Source organism: Pithys albifrons, chromosome 4 (assembly GCF_047495875.1).
Source record: "Pithys albifrons albifrons isolate INPA30051 chromosome 4, PitAlb_v1, whole genome shotgun sequence".
NCBI lineage: Eukaryota > Metazoa > Chordata > Aves > Passeriformes > Thamnophilidae > Pithys > Pithys albifrons.
Window position 1 is genome coordinate 30,467,293 of NC_092461.1, and position 13,865 is coordinate 30,481,157.

Here is a 13,865-nt window from a genome sequence, read left to right on the forward strand (position 1 = left end):
CAAACTGACTTGACCCACCTTCTTCTTCAGTAGCTTCTGCAACTTGTCGTGTGGGACTCCATACAGCTGCTTTCCATTTGCGATTAGTCCCTACAATGCGACAGGAGCCATCGGTGAAGAGGGCGTAGCGTATTTCTTCTTCTGGCAATTGATTGTATAGTGGAGCTTCTTCCGCACGTGTCACCTGCTCTTCCTCTTCATCTGCTAGACCAAAATTTTCACCTTCAGGCCAGTTCGTGATGATTTCCAGGATCCCAGGGCGATTTGGTTTTCCTATACGGGCGCGCTGCATAATCAGGGCAACCCACTTGCTCCAGGTAGCGTCAGTGGCGTGATGTGTAGAGGCAGCCTGTCCTGACAACATCCACTTCAGCACTGGTAGTCGAGGTGCCAGAAAGAGCTGTGCTTCTGTGCCAATCACCTCTGAGGCGGCTTGAATTCCTTCATAGGCGGCTAGGATCTCTTTCTCTGTTGGGGTATAGTTGGCTTCAGATCCTCTGTAGCCTCAGCTCCAGAATCCAAGTGGTCGGCCTCGAGTCTCACCAGGCACCTTCTGCCAAAGGCTCCAAGATAGGCCATTATTCGCGGCGGCGGAGTAGAGCATGTTCTGTATGTCTGGTCCTGTCCTGACTGGTCCAAGGGCTACAGCCTGAGCAATCTCATGCTTGATCTGGTCAAAGGCTTGTTGCTGCTCAGGGCCCCTGTGGAAATCATTCTTCTTACGGGTTACCAAGTAGAGAGGGCTTACGATCTGACTGTATGCTGGGATATGCATCCTCCAGAACCCTATGGCACCCAGGAAGGCTTGTGTTTCCTTTTTGCTGGTAGGTGGAGACATTGCTGTGATCTTATTGATGACTCCTGTTGGAATCTGACGGCGTCCATCCTGCCACTTCACTCCCAGGAACTGGATTTCTTGGGCTGGTCCTTTAACCTTACTCCACTTGATGGCAAAGCCAGCTCCCAAAAGGATCTGGATGATTTTCTCTCCTTTCTGAAAAACCTCTTCTGCTCTGTCCCCCCACACAATGATGTCATCAATGTATTGTAGGTGTTCTGGAGCCTCACCCTTCTCCAGTGCAGTCTGGATCAGTCCATGACAGATGGTGGGACTGTGTTTCCACCCCTGGGGTAGTCAGTTCCAGGTGTACTGCATGCCCCTCCAGGTGAAAGCAAACTGTGGCCTGCACTCTGGTGCCAGAGGAATGGAGAAGAACGCATTAGCAATGTCAATAGTGGCATACCACTTTGCTGCCTTGGACTCCAGCTCATACTGGAGCTCCAGCATGTCCGGCACAGCGGCACTCAGCGGTGGGGTAACTTCATTCAAGCCACGATAGTCCACAGTCAATCTCCATTCTCCATCAGACTTACGCACAGGCCAGATGGGGCTGTTGAAGGGTGAGTGGGTTTTGCTGACCACCCTTGGCTCTCCAGTTCACGGATCATCTTATGGATGGGGATCACAGCATCGCGGTTCGTTCGGTATTGCCGACAGTGCACTGTTGTGGTGGCGATTGGCACCTCCTGTTCCTCAACTTTCAACAGTCCAACAGCAGAAGGACTTTCTGAGAGACCTGGCAATGAGTTCAATTGTTCAATCCCTTCTGTCTCTACAGTGGCTATTCCAAAAGTCCATCTATGCCCCTTTGGGTCCTTAAAATATCCATTCCTGAGGTAGTCAATGCCCAGGATACATGGGGCGGCTGGACCAGTCACAATGGGGTGTTTCTGCCAATCTCTCCCTGTCAAGCTCACTTCAGCTTCTAGCACAGTCAACTCTTGAGATCCCCCTGTCACCCCAGAAATAGAAATAGTTTCTGAGCCCACATATCCTGATGGCATTAATGTGCATTGAGCGCCAGTATCAACCAAAGCCTTATACTTTTGCGGGTCTGATGTACCAGGCCATCGAATCCACACAGTCCAATAGACACGGTTGTCCCGTGCCTCTACCTGGCTAGAGGCAGGGCCCCTCTAACACTGATCCTGGTCATAGCAGTCAGACCCTTTTCTTGATGAGTACACCTGGGAGGTGCCCTCCTGTGGGTCATATTCTTGCCCGTGGGAAACTGGAACTGCACTTACTCTCACTGACCTTCTTCCATTCTCCTTCAGTTCTTGTACTCGGGCTGCAAGGGCACGGGTGGGTTTCCCATCCCACCGTCCCATGTCTTCTCCATGTTTGGCCAGGAAGTACCACATCTCAGTTCGTGAGGTCTGTCCACTTCCTCTGGTTGGGGGGGCGTCTGGCTCTTACTTCAGAGGTTCTCATTCGCACTGGTGCCACTTGGAGACTTTCCCTAATTTCCTCTCTGATCGCTTTTACCTCTGCAGGCAGTGTCTTGAGACTCTCAACCAATGTCTCTACAGCAGAAGTATGGGCCTGCATTGGGCTGTGGGTCATGCCTTCATATATCCGGAGCTTATTTGCTACAGCGCCCACTGTTTCTTGGTTCTCTTCCCTATACATGGATGCCAGGAAATCGGTGTATTCAGCTGCCCCCGAGTCTGAAAGGTTCCACCACATATGTGGTGTGCATCTGACCTTGTCAGGGTCATTATTGGTTTGCCCACCCCTTCCAAAAAGCACGTCCATCATTGCCATCTCCCTCAGACATAAAATTCCTTCTTCCATCGTCTTCCAAGTCTTCCTAATATGATGTTCCTGCAGGATTTCTCTATAAACAAACTTCTCTCTTACACTCATTAGAAGTCGTGCCCAGAGTGAAAGGGGCTTTGATTCCCTCACGAACACCTGTTCAATAGCCACATCCTGGGCCAGAGCCCCCAAAAACCTGGCTTCAGCACCATCCAGTTGTAAGATTTCACCTATAAGGTCCCAAACTCGGATCGACCAAGTCAGGATGGGCTCGCCCGGGTGTCGAGCAATGTCTTTCCGCAAACTACGGAGATTATCAAATGACAATGACTCAGTGATGATCTCAGGCTCTGGGTCTGCTTGCTGTGGAGGTGCAGCAGCCCCCTCATCATCCGCTGGATGGTCTGATTTGGTCTTATATTTCCTTTTCTGGATAGGGGCAACTTCCATAGGCTTGGCCTGTCCTCCTGGTTTAGCCTCGTCCTGCGTCACTGTAACGTCAGAGGTTTTACCCTCTTCCTCTTTTTTAGCCCCATCCTGCATCACTGTAACGTCAGGGGTTTTACCCTCTTCCTTCTCCCTCTTCACTGTAACATCAGGGGTTTTATTCTCTTCCTTTTCCCCCTTCACTGTGGCATCAGGGGTTTTATTCTCTTGCTTTTCCCCCTTCACTGGGCTAGGCTTCTGAATGCGTTCTCAAAAAACCCTGGCCCTACCTTCAAACTTACTGTAGGCCGCAGGGATACAACCTCGCAGAAAAACCATAAAGAGCAAGATATCTCTGGCATCCAGGGAGAATTTAAACATCTCAAAAGCTGTTGTAGCAGACTTGAATGGGGAATGGACAAAGGGTTGGCAGAAAAAATTAGCCTTTGTTCCTTCCCAAGGGTCCGTACTATTATCACTGAATCCCCAGAGGTAGCGGCTTAGGTTACGGCAGGAAAACAGCCTGGAGAACACCACCCACATGACATCCAAAGGCATTGAATTCATGGCACCATAAATCCAGAGTAAGAACTCAATAATAATTGCGGCTATTTGAGTTTTACTCATTGATTTGTTGATAAGACTTAAACCTGCCGCTCCTTTTGGCATGAATTTGTACCAACAAAAAGCCAATATATTATACAGGATGGTCCTGATGAACCCTAAACTCAAGACCCTCATGGTGCCACAAAATAGCAGTTATCCTTCTATGTTTACAAGCCGCCCCAAGAAATGTCTTGGTTTGAGGGGAAAAAAAACCAAAATGTTTACCCACAAGCAGGGGAGGGACCTCCTCCACAATAATCACACCACTCTTTATCAAATTTAAGAAAAGGAATTTTAATACAAGAAGGATAACTGATATATATATATGTAAACAGACTAGTGCAACCCACTTCCCCAACACCACAAGAGAAAGAAAAAAAACAAACAACAACAAAACCCAGCAGGTTTTCCTCCAGGAGGAAAGTTATACTTAAGCAGTGTCAAATGTCACTCCGGCTGGCTGCGGAGTGAGTTCCCAGTAATTCCCAGTCCCTCTCCAGCGAGACAGATGAGTGGTGAGCTCTCAGATGAACTCTGTGTCTCTTGTCCCAGATGAAGGAAAAAGAAAGCTGAAAATGGGGAACCACCACGTGTCCTGCAAAAGCAGCTGCACACCTCTCTCTGTCCCGGGTCACTGCCCCGGCCGGGGCGGGCAGGCTGTGACGGTGCAGGCGGTGGTCAGTGCAGGCGGTGGTCAGACTGCAACAGAGGTCGGGATCCCAGATGCAGGAACCAGGAGAAACAGCAGCGGCAAGGAAAAAAAACCCAGCATCTCAGCCAGAAGCCCCAGCAGTAGCCAGCAGAGTGGCTTCCCTCCTCGGCCACCACCGCTCCCGTGTTCTGCCGAGCTAAGAAAAAAAAGATGTCCCCAAAAAAACCAAAAGAGACAAACCTGCCCCCATCCAAGTGATCAGCAGTTAACTACTTCTTTTGTTAACTGCTGGCATGGGCAGTTAGTGGCAGGGGAGAGAATTTACATAATAATCCCAAACTACAACAGCCTTCTACTTTGTGTTCTAGATTTGTGGTTTAGGTTGTTGTGTTTCTGGTTAGTAGTTTTCTGTCGTTAGATCTGTCGTGGTAGGGCTACACTGCTGTATTGAAACTTAAGTTTGGTGTGCTTGTCTCTGTGTTTTGTGCTGGTTTCTTTGGGGGTTTTTGGTCATCAATTAAATACAATCATGCAGCTAAACGTTATCACTGGCAACGCAAAACCCACAATAGCTGTCATATACTTGTATTAATAAAAGTTATTTCAGGAGCTGCTGTGGAGAAAGTTCTTTTCTTGCTATTAAGTGTGGTCCTCACAGCAGAGTGTCAAAGACCCTTCCAGCCTGTGTGCTGTTCCTTGTTAGGCAGGCAGTGTTGGGTTCATAAGACTTCAGTGTTCTGGGATGCTTATAGCTAATATCTTCATAGAGAAAGTTCTCCCTGGCTCTTAAGTGTGGTCTCATAGCAGAGGTCAAAGATCTTTCCAACCTGTGTGCTGTCCATTGCTTGACAGGCAGTGTTGGGTTCACAAGACTTCGATATTCTGAAGATGGTTATAGCTAATAAGTCCTCCCTGGGTAAAGTGTGGTCCTCACAGGAAAGTCAAAAATCTTTCCAGCCTGTGTTCTGTACATTGTTAGACAGCCAGTGCTGGGTTCATAAAGCTTTGATTGTTCCGAGGACACTTATAGCTAATAACTTTATATTAACACAGGTGGGACAAGAAATCTTTGCATTTCTGTCCCTCCTTTTCATGTGACACACAGAAAAAGACATTCAGATCGAATTTTTGAGAGCTGGCATTGTGTGAGTTCCTGAAAGCCCTCTCTTGATCAGGGTCTCACTTTGATTAGCACTATACCAACAACCAGAAGATATTCCCACTCCCAGACAGTCTACAGTATGCACACGTTTGAGACAGAACACAAAAATGGAAACATGGCCCTAGTGGAAAAAGCAGATCCAGTGGAGTGAATTGACCCAAGGTTCCACAGCATTATGCTATGGAAGGGTTGGAAATGGAGCTGGAGCTTCCCAGTGATGTGGCTGACTCAAGGTGTGCCCAGACTGGGAGCAGCTCTTATTTGCCAGGCAGGAGCAGTGCAGCCATTCCTGCATAGCATCACATCCAACCACCAAAACCAGACCTACGCCAGCCAGCCCTCAGCCATCTCTGCCCTTGGCCTCTGCAAGGCCAGGTCACTCTGGGCTGGGATGTGCAGCCCTGCCCCTCACCCTGCACTTGCAATACACACAGACCACACCAGCCTGATCTGTTTGACCCATTGATCTTTAGTTGTTCCCAGGAATCCTACAAAGTTGCCTTGCAAACAACATTTTTTTTGCCATTATTTGCCATTATTTTGCCATTATTTGTGCTGCAGATTATCTCTTCCAGGCCAGAGTGTTCCTGATCCTATGATTAAAGCTTATTTTGGTCTTTCTTATGGAGTGGAAGCTTGGAGAAAAAACTGAAGAAGCCTGAACACTTCTGCCTGCTGCAAGGACCTGACTTTGCAGACAGAAATGCAGGAGCTACTTTGAGAAGTAAAGTCTGCAAAAAATTTGATCCAGATGGAGGAGCAGAATTGACATCACAGCAGTGTCTGCTTTTCAGAGGTACCTATGTCAAGACTGAATTGGGTTTTGGACCTACAGAATCATTGAATCACAGGATGGTTTAGGTTGGAAGGGACTTTAAATATCATCTAGTTTCAACCCACTGCCATGAGCAGGGACATTTTCCACTATGCAAGGTTGCTCAGGGTCTCATCTAACCTGACCTTGAATACTTTCATGGATGGGGCATCAACATCATCATCATCATCATCATCATCATCATCATCATCATCATCATCATCATCATCATCAATCTTCATTATCAAATAATAAAAATAATATAAACTATTCCTTCAATGTCAACATGAAGAAATGTCCTCTGCTATTTCTCTAATATCAGGATGACCGAAAGGGGTTTGCCATAGGTAGGTTCAGGTTGGACAGAGGTAATGTGGCCCTTTGCTCCAGTTGATTTCACCAATGTGACATTTGTTCTCATGCCTTTCCACAGACTCCACCCCACCAAAAAACCTGGAAATGCAGTTTCCCTAACTGGAAGCACACATTTCATAGTAACATTTTCCAGATCACTTTGCAAGAGGTAAAGTGGGATGATTTTTTTCAGCACAGCTTTAGTGGAAACTCCCTACTCTTACCTGGCCCTTCCATGTCTGTATCCTGATAGATCAGTTCAGCAATCTCTAACTTCTCTTAGCTTTGCCTTTTTGTGGTGTTTGTTTCTTTGCCCTTCTTAAATAAAGTATTGGCAGTTCCTATGGTAACACACCTCATTCTTTCTCACTCCTCCCTAAAAGTCTATTCCCATTTAACAGGCTTTTTAAAAGGGTCTATTTATACTTTCTTTTGTTATCCTGCCCCTGCTCCCTCACAGCCAGACAAGGGCAGGCACGGAGCAGTGCATGCACTACCCTGTGTTACTAATAATGGCCATCCATAAACACGAGAGCCAGCCGTGGGGATCAAAGCTGTGACCTTCATCAAGAGATGCTCTGCTTCTTAGAGCAAGGAAAAGGAAACCTGAGGCACAGCTCGAGAGGAAAGCACTGTTAGCTGGGGCCATCCCCTCCTTCCCACTCTCCAGCAATGTGTTGAGAGACTGCAAGCCCCCAAAACCAGCCAGCATGTGAAAAACAGCCTTGCTGTCTCTGCAGGCAGTTTCCACCTCCCCCCTTGTCTCAGTGTCAGACATTCATCTGCAATACCAGTAATTGGATAAAGAAAAAAATATGAGCTGTGCTTCTTTTTGCTTCCTATTATGTGAGAAGAAAAGCTCCCCTCCTCTCTGTGCTTTTTCATTTTAAATCTCAGGGCTATTAGCAAGCATCAAGGTTTATTTCCTCAAGGTTCACTATATCATTTAAATGCAGACTACAATTTATCTTAACCCTTAGCTGAAGCAGTAGGTGAATTTTTTCAATGGCAACTTATTGTTTTTCAGGCATTTGTGCTAATGAAAAACAAAGAGTCTGAACCAGCACAAACACAATTTGGTTTCTTTCTCTGTTGAGAGGTTTCACTTGTACCATCAGGCCGGTGCCAGAAACCACACATTTTTTGGTCATCTTTAGGGTGTTCAAGGAAACATATTGTCGACAGATCTCAATTTTTCAGTAGGAAAAGCAAGTAGAAGAATGAATCCCCAGCCCTCCCCATCTTTCCTCCACATAAAGCTTCAGGGCTTCTTTGTTGATGAATGACCCCAACAGTTGTAAATCTGTTTCAGTTTTCCTACTTGTGATCTCTCCAACCTGGCCAGCACAAAAAGCTGTGATGCCCTGAAAGTGCCACTCCAGAAAGGGTTAAGGTATCTCAAACTCTACAGCCTCAACAAGCAGCCTGCAAAAGTGTCCTGTCCCCAGGGTAGGATCAGTGTATGAGAATTTGCTCAGATCATTTAATGTTTGTAACTTGATTTCCTGCCGGAAAGCTTCTGTGGGCGGAGTTTCTGCTGAACCAGACAGAACTAGAGCTATTTCCTTCTCCAGATTGCTTGTGCATGTCCAGTCAAGCTCGGCTGAATTAATAGCAAATGGCTTGTTTCCCCCACACGCCCCTTCCCATTCACTTCTTGCAGTGGAAGTACGGGAAGTATGTGATAATCTTGCTGCCAAGGCAAGTGCCTCAGGAGATGGGATGATCCCACAACCTTGGGCAAGTCCCGTTCTTTCTCTGAACCTCTGGTCCACTTCTTGTTGTATTCTGGAGAAAGGATGTCCTAATGACCAGGCTCCTGCCCTACTGATTTCCTACATGACCTTGGGAAAGTCACTTAACCTTTGACTGCCTCCACTTTCTGTGAAATGGAAAGGAGACCATTAGAAGGTTCAGTCACTCTGCTGCCACCATCAGTGTTAAACCATGGCCCATGAGGACTGAAAGTAAGATTTTTTTTCGAGTTTAGCTTAAGAACCAGTAATTTTTGTCCCCTAGAACAGTGTAGACCTGTGGTGGATCACCAGAAGCACTTCTGCAAGGGGAAAACAGCCCTGCTACTCCCCATGCTCCCAGCTGCAAACATTCATTCATCCCCTGCCTCAATCATCCCAGGAAACATGAGTTTCCTTTACATTCATTGCTGAATGCAACCAAACCTCCTTGGAAAGGTCAGCTGATACTCCAGGTATTGTTTTTTTTACCAAAGTTTTAGGTTTCACCAAAGTAGTCTAAGCTAAACTCCATCAAGGATGCTTTTATCTATTCTAAGAACATCCATCCATACAGGGATGAATGCATGACCAATCAAGTGAGATCCCATGGATCTCGCAGGAGAACAAATCAGGGCCAGAGATCTACCCCATGTACATCCCCAGGACTCAACTGGTTTGAATGGTGTCAGGTCATGTTATTTGAGGTTCATCTGGCAATCCAGACACTTCATTATTGAGGTTAAGGTAAAGGTGGGCGAGCTCTCTTCCCTTGCTCAATTTCCAGCAGCACCATTCAAAAATCCGTCCCTGAGTAAACAGCAAAGTCACCCTACACAAAAGAAATGTAGAACTGTGGGGTTTTTTCTCACGGGACCAAGGGAGGAAACCCCGGTGAGGCACAGAGAACTTTCTCAGTGCAGTGTTTCTCACCCTTTTCCAGTTGCTCTCTCCACACCAACCTGTCATTCCCAGTGCTCACCTTTGCTGGACGCCTGGGGCAACACCCTCTCCCCCCACCCCGATAGTATCATGTCCTTAGGATGTGTCTACACTCCCAGACAGAGCTGGTTACACAGAACAGTCCTTTCCTTAGGCCTGGCTAAGTCTGGAAGCCTGGGCGTGAGATAGAAAGTAGGCACTGTTCCTTATCATTCAAGGAAGATTATGCAAGAATGTCCTTCAATGAGGAAAACGAAGGTGCTTTGAATAGGTATGTGGGGTTGGCTGCAGGTAACTTCTGGCAGCGAGCAGGGTTCTTGCAGCACGTACCAGCCCAGGCTTCCAGTGCCAGATGAAGTGGGGCAGCCAGCTGCCCACACCAACCTCCTTAAATCGATTCAACTTCTTTACCAAAAAAAAGCACAAACTTTGAGGACCACATCACTGAAAGAATCATCACCAGGACCTAAAACTCAAAATATTTTTCTGTTATGGTTATTTCATCTCCTTTCTTATGGCTGGCTTGCATGTGTGGGAATGCAATATGTATGGTTTCATTTCCCTAATTGCAATCATTTTGCAGACCACCTTCAGGCACACCAGGGACCACCAGTAGTGCAGGGACCGCATGTGAAGAAGCCCTGCTCTAGGAGACCCATCCTGCCTTCCTTGATGTGGTTAAAATGCCATCCCACGTTGTGGTGCCTGCAAGGATTTAACCACGTTCTCAGCCCAGAGGAGAGCCCCAGACTATGCCGTGTGCCTGAGAAAGCAGGACTGAGCTTCAGCCGTGTAGGAAGGCAGCTGCAAGAAGCCAGGATATCTGCAGCAGTGGTAGAGTTCCCTTCATAGCCTCCCCCATCTGTTTGACATGCAAATGAAACCTCTGAGTCTCTGGACCCAGCTCTTTCTCTTCTGAAGCTTTTGCTGGCTATTAATACCTGGGGAATCTGTGAAGTAGGCAAACAAGGTTTTGATGAGTGTGGGAAAAAGAAAGGCGTTACCACCTATGAGTGAACTTCAGTTTCGCTCATGTGCTGAATTAGTCAGTGCCTTCAAGTGAATTCCAAGTGCTGGTCCCGCTATTAAATGACTCTTCTAATGGAGCTAAGTGCTCCTTTTTGAGCCTTTCCTGGAGGAAAAGCAAAACTAAAAAAAATCCAAAAGAAACGAAATAAATTTTGAATCTGAACTATTGCATAGGTTTGGATTTGGGGGTTTTTGTGAGGTGGTTTGGGGTTTTTTGATTTTTTTTGAAAGCTTTTTTATGTCTCTCAGAAAGAAAAAGCATCCACTAGTGAATATACAGCATTTTTGGGGGCTTCTGCAAACTGAAGAAATCCAGGTTGTTTTTCATGAGCTTTTCATGTTTCAGGAAACCTCATTCAGATGTTGCAGTCCCAGAGGAACAAGATGTGAGAACTGCTTCACCAATGGAGCAGAAATACCTGGTGTAGAGGGGCAAGACACAAGCTCCAGTGGCTGAGAAACTCAGGGGACCACTCGTTCAATCTGAACAGTTAGTGAATGGGAAGGAGGCATCAGTGTGGAACATTAACACTGACATCTCAGGAATTCATGTTTCACTTCCTACCCTGGAGGAGTGGTTTCTCCTGCAACCTTCCCAACCCAGAATTATCACTTTTCTGCTGCTTCCTCCTCCAACACAGCAGCTATGAGAGGTGTTGTCTGCAGGTGGCAAAAGCAGAGTTATTTTTTCCATCAGTTCACTGTTAATGGTTTGAAAAAAGCTAAGTCTGGCTGAAATGGAAATGACAGAAAAGGCAGGGAAGGACCATGATAAAAAAAGATTACAGAAATTCAGACAGAGCAGGTGTATGGATTGCATTTCCATCTTCTCTGCAAACACGAAGGCTGCGTGGGCTTCACCAGGAAAGTGTCCCAGCTGTATCACCAGCACTTTGACAAGCACACATTAAAACATAGCCAGGCTTTCCACTAAGGCAAACACAGCCTGGTGGGATTAACATCTCTGCAGAGGTTACAATCCCTCCGACGCATTAGGCTGAAAAACATGCTCAAGGATGCTCACGTGCACAGGAGATTGTCGATATTTGTGCTGAAAATCCATTCAAATTCAGAAATTACAGCTAACATGAAGCCTAGTTGATCCTCTTAAGGCGGTGACCTGATTGTAGAAACATTTCTCTCTGCCTGTTTCTCTAAAATTCAGAGAAACAAGGCAGGGCTAGACTGAAGATGGATTCAGGCTCATCAGGAGACCTGAAGGTGTTCCTCTGTTGCATTGCCTATGAATTTTTAATGCCTCCATACCCCCTCCAGCTTTCAATGGACAAAAGTTCCCCTACTCAGGATATGCTCCCATTCTCTGGTAGCCAAAAATCAGCAGCAAAACTGGTGTGAATTTACACCCCTAGCCAAGAAGCAACACTCTCAGGCACAGCAACCCTTCAGCCTCACCCATGCAAGAGAGAACAAGCTGGGTTTGACAGCACTTCTGAGGGAATGTGGTGGAGCCTCCTGCTGTTGCCCCTTTTCTTCTGCCAGGTCTGTCAAGCTGGGACTGTGCTCGAGCGCTACAATTTGCCGTGTGACATTTCAGATGGGAAGCAAAGAACAGCTTTGCCAACCACTGCTCTCAGGTTCTCTGCTAAATAAAACCAGATTACTGGCATTTGCTGTGTCTGAAGGAAAGGCGGGTCTGTCGTTCTACAAACAATAAAGGACACAGAAAAACAAACGTATTCCCTCGGAGCCAAACACAGTTCCCTCTCATGCCTGGGAGTCCCCGTGGAAGGGAAAGGGGTCATGCTGTTTTAACAAGAAAAGATTTGACCCAAAATACCCAACTGAGCAGAGCAGCTGTGAAGTTGTTTTTCTTTCGGAGATTTTTGTTTGTTTGTTTCAGTTTTCAATTTTTTGGCTTTTAAAGAAAGCAGTGGCAGGGGGGCTTCTCCATCACCCCTACCATCATCAGCATTAGTAGGAAGGCTTGTGCCCTCCAGAGCTTTCCGTAGGTTATGCCAGACTGATTTGAGCACCACCAAAAGTCAAACTCCGAGTATTTCATTAAAAACATTGATGTGAAAAACAGATAGTTTTCTTACTTTGAACATGTAGCAGGCAGTCACACAGTGGGACACAAATGTCAATGACAGCAAGAGAAGTCACAGGTTTTTTTCTGTTCTCGGCAGACATCTTTTCAAGGTATGAATTTGCTGATGTCTAATCAAGGTTAAGCTTATGCTTTGCCTCTGCCTGGGTAGGGGAAGGGGAAGGAGAGAATGAAAATACCTTTCACCCAGATGAGGGTTTCAAACTTGCAGACACCAAATGTCTTGAATATCCTTTGGAATCAATCATCAGATTCCACAGTTCTATTCAATGATCCATTTTCTTTATTTGCACACATACACTCTGGTTGCATGAGATTCATTGTGTTAAGAAACTTTGGTAAAATTAACTTACTTACTTTCTTTTTCTTGATTTTTTTAATGATTCCTTTCCTTTTTTTTTCACCCTTCTCTTTTCTTCTCCTAGAAACCATCATATGCCAAATCAACCTTTCTCAAATTCTGCAAGAGGACTTGCTGTAGGTCATGGCAGGTCGTGTGACAGGTCACAGCTGTGCCATGTAACGACATAACACGTGTCAGAGGAGGTTTAGATTGGATATTAAGGCAAGGTTCTTTACCCAAAGGGTGGCTGGGCACGAGAACAGGCTCAGCAGGGAAGTGGTCATCCCACCAAGCATCACATCTGGAACAGGCATTGGAAGAGAGTTCCAGAAGTGTTTGGCCAACACTCTCAAGTACATGGTGTGATTCTTGGGGATGTCCTGTGCAGGGCCAGGAGCTGGACTTCATTGATCCTTGTGGGTCCCTTTCAACTCAGAGTATTCTGGATCCTATGATTCCAGGTCATTTCTTAACCAAAGAGGAGCTGTGTGTACTTTTAGCAGTGTTCTTAGAAACATAAAGCACTGTCAGATGGTTCTTGCTTAGAGGGCTTCAGTTTAGTGCCTTTCAGGGAAGAGAAAAAAGACTCCTTGAAATGCAAGCACATCTGAGGATCTCCTGATCTTCATTTCTACATGTTAGTATGTGTCTCCTGGGGAATCACCTCATCCCCCTGTGCCTGTCACCCCCAAACCCCTATAATTCCTTTGAAGTCTGTGAAGCCCTTGGCTGCCTCTGAGGTAATTTCTGCTAAGAAAGTCCACAATAAATCAGAAATCAATGAAAAAGGCAACCTATGATGATGTCAGGTGTTCTGTTCCTGTTCCTCTGAATTTATGGTAGCTCTTTACAGCACAGACCTACACAGGGGTTTATATACACAAAGGTCGACAACAGAGGTGAGGCCCTTGTCTGTAAAGCAGCAGCTTCTGAATCACTCCAGAGCCAAGGCAGTGACCTGCTGGGTGACCCTTGAACCTCACAGGTACCCAGCACCTCTGGCAAGGTGTCAAATATATCCTTTATGGTTTCAGGAACGGGCAGTCTCCTCCCTGCATCCAGCTTGGCTGTCAGGGAATTGGGGAATCATGGACATCTGCCCAGGTTGTGCTGCCTGGGGGAAGGGGGGTCAGT